This window comes from Panthera uncia (assembly GCF_023721935.1).
Source record: "Panthera uncia isolate 11264 chromosome E2 unlocalized genomic scaffold, Puncia_PCG_1.0 HiC_scaffold_20, whole genome shotgun sequence".
Classification (NCBI taxonomy): domain Eukaryota; kingdom Metazoa; phylum Chordata; class Mammalia; order Carnivora; family Felidae; genus Panthera; species Panthera uncia.
The window spans coordinates 23,098,413-23,105,651 of NW_026057589.1; positions in this window are offsets into that span (position 1 = coordinate 23,098,413).

Consider the following 7,239-nt stretch of genomic DNA (forward strand, 5'->3'; position numbering starts at 1 on the left):
CAATCTTAAACTGCAAAGGCGTTTCTGAGCCTGGTGTCAAACCACCCCCGCTGCGCATGTAAACAGCCTCCTGGGTAGAATTAATCCAGACGCCCCTGAAGCATACCTCAGGGGGGTGGTCCTGGACCCTAAGTGTGTGAGTTCCCCCCAATATTAAAACACCTGGACGTGGGGAGGGGGCAGGGATTACGCCATAATGTTTCTGTTTGTGGGTCACACATCGCAGGGACTCCAGGGTTCTGCTGGGGGTGGGGGGGCTGGCGTCCTGGGCGCGCCCAACAGCCTCCTGGCCGCCCGGTCCCAGGCAGCAGGAAACTGCAGGCCCAGCCGGGCAGGCGTCACCCCATCCCTGGAGCTCGCCTCTGATCCACATCTGGCCCCCGGCCTGAAGGCACTCAGGTACGCGCTTCTGATGGGGGAAGGTGCCTGGCCCACCAAAGCCCATCTGTCCCAGTTTTCTCTTCCCTTTGGGGCTGGACAGCTGGGGACAAGGAGGGGGTGGTCCACAAGGGCCTGGCTCCCCAGGCTTCCAGGCTCCCAACAGCCATCAGGCATCCCAGAGGGAGCGGACAGAGAGAGCTAGAGTCCCTGTTCTGCCACCATCTAACCCGGGCAAGGTGCATCGCCTCTGAGCCTCAGTTTCCTTATCTGTCTTCACCACCCATGAAGGGCAGTGGTTGATGAGATGATGGTCCTCGGGAGCAAACGGACTGACCTCGCTCTGCGGTGCCCAGACGGGAGTGACCACGAGCCCCACGCGTGGCTCGCCCTGCTTCCTAGAGACCCGGGGGGGCAGGTGGGGGTGGGTGCCACTCAAGATGCAAGAGTCCGTACTTCACGGGCCCTCTGCTCAGGGGTTCCCACTGAGCACTCCGTTCGGGAACCGCGGAGCTCCCCATCTTCCAGCATGCGCCCCAGGACGGACTGTCCGCCCTTCCCACGGAGGACCTCCTAACCTCCAGGCCAGAAGACCCCCGAGCCCTGCGACTGCATTTCTGATGGAGACTCTGAGTGTGGAGCCGCCCTCATCAGAAACACTTGGGGTGTCTGCTGAAACCACGGGTCGGCGGGTCGGCGGGGGGCGGGCTGACACCCACTCGATTCGACTCTCTGGAGGCAGGACCCAGGATTTTCACAGATTTCCAGGGGGTCCTGGCGAGTGCCGAGTCTCAGAGTCTCCTCTAGTGTCTCTGGGCTCCTGAGAAAAGCCTCCGTGAGGTCGGCTCAGAGTGGCCTCTGCTGCCCCCTCCTGCCCCGAGAAGGCAGCGGCTCTGAGCCCCAGCAGCGGGGAGGGCCGAGGGCCGGGCCGACGGCCGACGGCGGGAAGCGGAGCCCAGGCAAGCAAGCCCCCTTCCCACACGCGCCTGGTCCTTCTTGGGGTTGGAGGTCCTAGGACGACTCCTGCCTTGCACAGCAGAAACCGGTCAGGGGGCTTGCTCCAGACCCCGCTGACAAGAGCTGGAATCTGGACTCAGACGCAAAGCCCACGTCCCTAAAGCACCGTGCTCCATGGCTCCCGGGCACCCACTTCCCTCCAGCCCCCAGCCTGGTGAAAAGGGGCGAGTTGAAGTGTGGTCCGTAAGCAGCCTCTGCTGGGGTCTCGGGACACCCCGTGCCCGGCGCTGGGGGTGTGGGTCATGCGGATGGGGTGGGGGGAGACTGGCCCAGCAGCACCAGCTCACATCTCTGACATCCAACTCCCTTCTGGTGTAACAGACTTGGATCTCATGGGTTTCCACCCCACACCCCCCACGGCAGCCCCCGTCACTTCCCTGGCCCCCTGCGCTTCTCCGCTCTGCTTCTGGAATCTTCTGGGCTGTTTCAAGGAGGGAGGTCTTTGCTGGCCGTCTCCGGCAGACGAGCCTTGCCCACTCATGAAGGGACACGGCTGGATTTCAGGACTGAGGCAAGCCACAGGCCTTTCCCAACGTTGACGCGTGTGCTCCAGGGATGGGGACGTCTACAGGTGTGACAGGAAGACCACCACAGACACTGGGCACCTGCGTGTGTCTGCCCTCGCCTGGGGCTAGATTCAGTGGCACCTACACCCCGGTCATCACGGGTCCGCAGCACCAGGACCCTTGGGGTTGGGTCGACATCCTGAGGAGATGCCACCAAGGCCGGGGCACCCCTGGGCCCCGAGCGGAGGCAGGAAGCCCCCACTGTGAGCACAGTCGGCGAGGGGCCCGCTCCAACTCTCAGAGTGTAGGCTTTCTGCGTGGTTGTGCAGCGAAGGTGTAGGCCATACCCGGTGGCCTCGGGACAGTGGTCTGGGGAGAGACAGTGACAAGCCTCTCCCAGCATCTTATTAAAACTACCACGCCGTGGCGGGTGCAGGGACCACGTGTCCTCCCGTGTCCGGGGCTTATGGCCACAGAGAAGCGAGCCAGGTCCTCAGATACCCTCTGAAGAAGGGTAAAGACGCTTCTGTATTGGGAAATCCCCCCAAAGCAAGCCACGCAGCAGCACACGTCTCTGGGCCCTGCTGCAACCCCACGTGGTCACGGCTCGCGTGCAGCAGGGAGGGCTGGGCCATCTGTGTCCGAACGGCCGGAGGCCTGGTGAGGGGGTTCCGGTTAGCTTTCCAGGGGTCTTCGCCAGGGTGCCTTCCCCGGGGGGAGGGTCAGGGGACCCTCCTCGGAGAGGAGAGGCGGCCGCCGGCCCCAGGAAGCGACCCCTGACCGTTTCTCCACGGGGCGGCAGCGCCACCTGCCGTTCACCGTGCAGAGTCTGTGTTGGGACAGCAGCCGGCCTCCCGACAAACCCACGGAAAACCGATGCCACCGGATCGTGGGCAGCAGACGTGCCCCCACGAACCCGATTTCGAGGAGTCAGGCCCTTTGATCTGTGTTAAGGGGGACCTGGCTTTGGGGAGGAAAGGGCCAAACTCAACCAAGGAGGTCTCTTCCTAATCACAGGAGTTGTTTAAAACCAACCAACCTTGGAAAGGTAAAAAGAGGGAGCCAACGCCGCCTCAAACCCTACCCCGAAACAGCTGTGCCGGTCCCGAGAGAGGGCCCTGTACGCACAGACCCCAGGGCTCCTGAGAAGCAGATGGCGAAGGCTGTGGCTGAGAGGGCGGGAGTCAGAGGGCCTGAGTTCAAGTCCCGACGCTCCCTCTTCCCGTGAGTGCCGGCAGGCGCTTCTGCTCCCCGTGCCTCAGCCTCCCCACCCGTGTGGCGGGGGTGCTGGTAGGAGCACGTCTCTCGAAGCCCTGGTGGGCAGCTTAGGTGAACTAAAGGCCGTGCAGAGCTTCCGGTGACGGAGAGGGAAGGCGCGTCGTCACCTGAGAAGGCGTCGTCACCTGAGAAGGCACAGCTGCGCCACGTCGGAGCTGCACTCGCCGCCAATCCCGTGTGCCCGGCTTCACCCCCACACGCCTCAACCATGAAGTCATCTCTCTGGGGTCCCCACGAGCCACTGTGGCTTGCAGTCCCCCCCGGGGCCCTGCTGGTGGCCAAAAGGGGATCCAGCGGCGTGTCCCCAGGGGACGCGTCCGGCCTCGCCCTGTCTCCCCGACCCGGGAACGGGGAGCCTAAGGGTACACGCCTCGTGGGGTCCTTCCGAGGGCTGAACAAGTTAACCCGCCCTCTGAGGAGGGGAGGCGTGTGTGGTTTGCTCAGAACCCGGCACTTGGGGCCTGAGTTTACTGCTTCCAAACCATCCACAGTGCAAAGCGTCCACGTTACATGGTCACAGGTCAGCTCCCATTTTAACCTTTGTGATTTAGGGACACCGAAAACAAAGGGCTCCATCCACAGGAAGGAATCCTGGCCCGCCAGAGGCACGGGAGTGTGCGCCCGTCTGCAAGGCCGTCCAGGCGGTCTCTGGTGAGAATCCAGACGACGACAGGGACCGGCCAAGTGGCCGGGGCCCACGGGGGCCGGGGGGTCCGGAGGGGCTTTGCCGCACACCAGCAACGGGCCGCCGCTGCCCCCTCGCCTACCGATGCCGCGAGGCACGGGCGACTCCGGGCAGCAGAGGCCGCGCTGGCTCGGCGCCCATCACACCAGGGGCTCGCCACGGGTGGGGGGAGCTGCTTAGCGACGCGCAGATGGGCTCCGAGGGCAGCAGGAAGTCTGGACACGGAGGCACGGCACCCGGGCCCGCACGCTTCCGGACTGAGCAGGCCTCCGACATGCCGCGGGGAGATCACACCTCCCCTGTTCCCCTTCCGGAAAACGCCTCGGGTGACCAGGCGAAGGCGGGCCACAGGCACGGAAGACGCACAGAGGGCGCTGGCATAGTCTGTGATCAGTGCCTAAGACTCCACCTCACGACCGACCAGCGGGGGGCTGAGGGCAGGTGGATACCGGTCTGTGAACAGGGGCCCCCCCAGAAGCGGTAGGGAGGACTTAGTGAAATTCGGCATTCGCTTATCCACGCACGTAACTTGTGTTTACAGATTTTACCTTCGATGACACGTGTGAATACGTAGAATCTATATACGAATATCACAATACGAACATTATACAACTGACTACTCCGAACAGCAGATCACCCTCCAAACTTGAAGCGGCAAAAATCCCCCGTCTCGCTCCCGCCTGCGATTTGGGCAGGGCTCAGCAGAGCGCCCGTCTCTGCCCCAGGAGACGACAGCTGAGCCGGCGCATCTGGGGCCGGGGGACCCCCTTCCAAGGTGGTGCACCCGCACGGCTGGTGAGGGGGTGAGGTCAGTTCCTCTACGTGTGGGCCTCGCCCTGGTCAGCCGGGGACTTCCTCACCGCATGGTGGCTGGGCCCCGACAGCCGGTGTCGGCCTCCTCCTGCAAGCTGGCAGTCACTCCTGCCACAGCCTATTAACCACGCTGTCCCAAAGCCTGGACTCAAGGGACAGACACAATGGACACTTCTCTCAATAGGAGGAGTGTCGGAAAAACTCGGGGCCACATTTTACAACTTTCACAACATTTAAAACAGCTCAATATGGGGCTCCTGGCTGGCTCAGTCGGTAGAGCGTGTGACTCTCGAAATTGTGGTTGTGAGTTCAAGCCCCATGCTGGGGGTAGAGATCACTTTTAAAAAATCCTTAAAAAAAATAAATAAATAAATAAATAAATAAAAATAAAACAGCTCCATCAATTTGAGCCATTACTAGGAGGGCAATGACGCAGACAATATAAGCCAGTCTAGGTGAGGATGCTGTCCCCTTCCTCAGCTGGGAGAGAAAAGGGGGAAGGGGGAAGGGGGACAGGTAGGCAGCAGCCATTGAAGAATGACCTTGGGAAGTGATTGTATCTTCACCTACCCAGTAACCTCCTCCTCTTGCTTTTGTCTGGGGTTGTGTGTAGGATTTATTTTGAGGGTTCCCTTGGGACCCCGCTGCCTTCAAAAATTGCTTTTGAAAATGACTAGAGTCCTTAAGCGTTAGGACTATTTGGGACACTGGTTGGATTAGACCCAGATAAAGGGGAAGGGAGTTTAGCAATCCCTATTTCTGCTGGGGGCCGGGGGTGTGAGAACCAGAATAAACATTTTGGAAACCGAGTCAGGTGCGAGCCAGGTGCTTCCTGGGGCCGCGGGGTAAGGCAGACGAGAACACTGCTCCCCGGGAAGATTAGAGGTGGCAGAGGGAAGGGAAGGAATCCTCACTTGCGCTCCACTGTCTCGTGCCCAGTAAGATCATCCGGCCCTGGCCGCTGGCGTGCAGGGGGAGGTCTGCCGTGGTGCGAGCACGGACGGAGCGGCGGGCCCCAGGCGGACCAGCCCTGGACCTGGTTAGCGGTTCTCTCTGCTCTCTCCTGACGTGTCTCCCCTCTCCAGCGTCCCGTCGCCTGTGCTGGCTCCTCGGGCGCATCTGTCCTCAGCCCTCTTACCTGCGGTCCTGTGTCGTCACAGGTCTCCTTCCCCTCAGGTGGTGTCTGGGGTGAGGCATGTGCGGGTCACGGGATGACAAGCACCGAGGGGCCACGTAAGGCCCCGGGAGGGTGGGCAGGCCCCTCCTCCTGAGGGCTGGCAGGACGGGCCGCTGCCCGGCGACCGGGGCACAAGCCGCACTGTCCTAGCGACTTCCCTTCCCCTTTTTAGAAGTAGGACGAAGTTGGGCGTCTGCCCCCAAACATCACCGAAAGGCAAAGAATCTTCTGTTTTATCAACTCCGCTTGGGGGCAGCTGGACTCACGGGCTTTCGAGCATTTAAGAGGCCGTCTGGCAGCCTTACAAAAGCTACTCCTACTCAATACGCATGGGTTGATCTTGCACTTGGGGTACTCCTCAGAGAGCTCCCAGCGGACAGCGCGTCCGGACTCTGTACGAACCAGGACCCGACACCCCAACTGGGAGCAGAGGAGTAGGTTCCTCCTTCCACTCGGGGTCTGTCTCTTAGGACGCCCCCCCCCCATCCCGACACTACGGGTGGGAGAGCACACGCTCTTGAATTACCCCCGGATTCTCTCGCGCTCCCTAGGCAGGGAGGTGCGCCTTCGAAACCGCATATCCTACGCGAGTCCTCCCTCCCTCTGCAGTTACTCTCTCGCTGCTGACTCCCACCTGCTTCAGAACTTTCTGTTCCGCTGCACTGCTACGCGGACTCCGTGCTGCTCCCCTCCCCTCCCCTCCCCTCCCCTCCCCTCCCCTCCCCTGCCGGGCGCCATCAGGGACAGGATATCTCACCAGGGGGAGAACTCTCTTTATACTACTGAACCCTGTAGCTATAGCACACAGCGTGTCCTTTTACTCAGACCTCTCCTCTTTCTTTCAGGAACCTTTTAGAATTTCGTCATCTGGGCACTGGACGGCTCATTAGGTGTGCGCCAAGCACTTTGGTTTTGCTGCTGCTGCTGCTGCATCGAAAGGCGTTCAGGAAGTCACGGTCACTGTGGGGGAAGGCCACGCATTTACATGCTTCCGTTGGTTTCGCCTTTGAAGACTTTCTCCAGGCGAAGTCAAATCTTTCTTCAGCTGAAGAACATTTCGGTTTATTTCTCCCACTGTTTCGTACCTCCCTCCCCTGTTCCCTCTGCACTGGGGTCAGGAGAGTCCCGTGCCTTAACCTTCCGGCTCGTGTGAGCATCTATTCTGACCTTAGTTGGACTAAGCTTATGATGTTTTCATTGCTAAGAACTGTTTCTTGTTTTTTTTCCCTTACCGGCTTGCGGGTTGTATCTATCATCTATCTGTCTGTCTATTTAAAAGAGGTTCACGCCCACGGAGGAGCCCAGCTTGGAGCCTGAACTCAACACCCTGAGATCAAGACCTGAGCTGAGGTCAAGAATCAGACGCTTAACTGACCGAGACACCC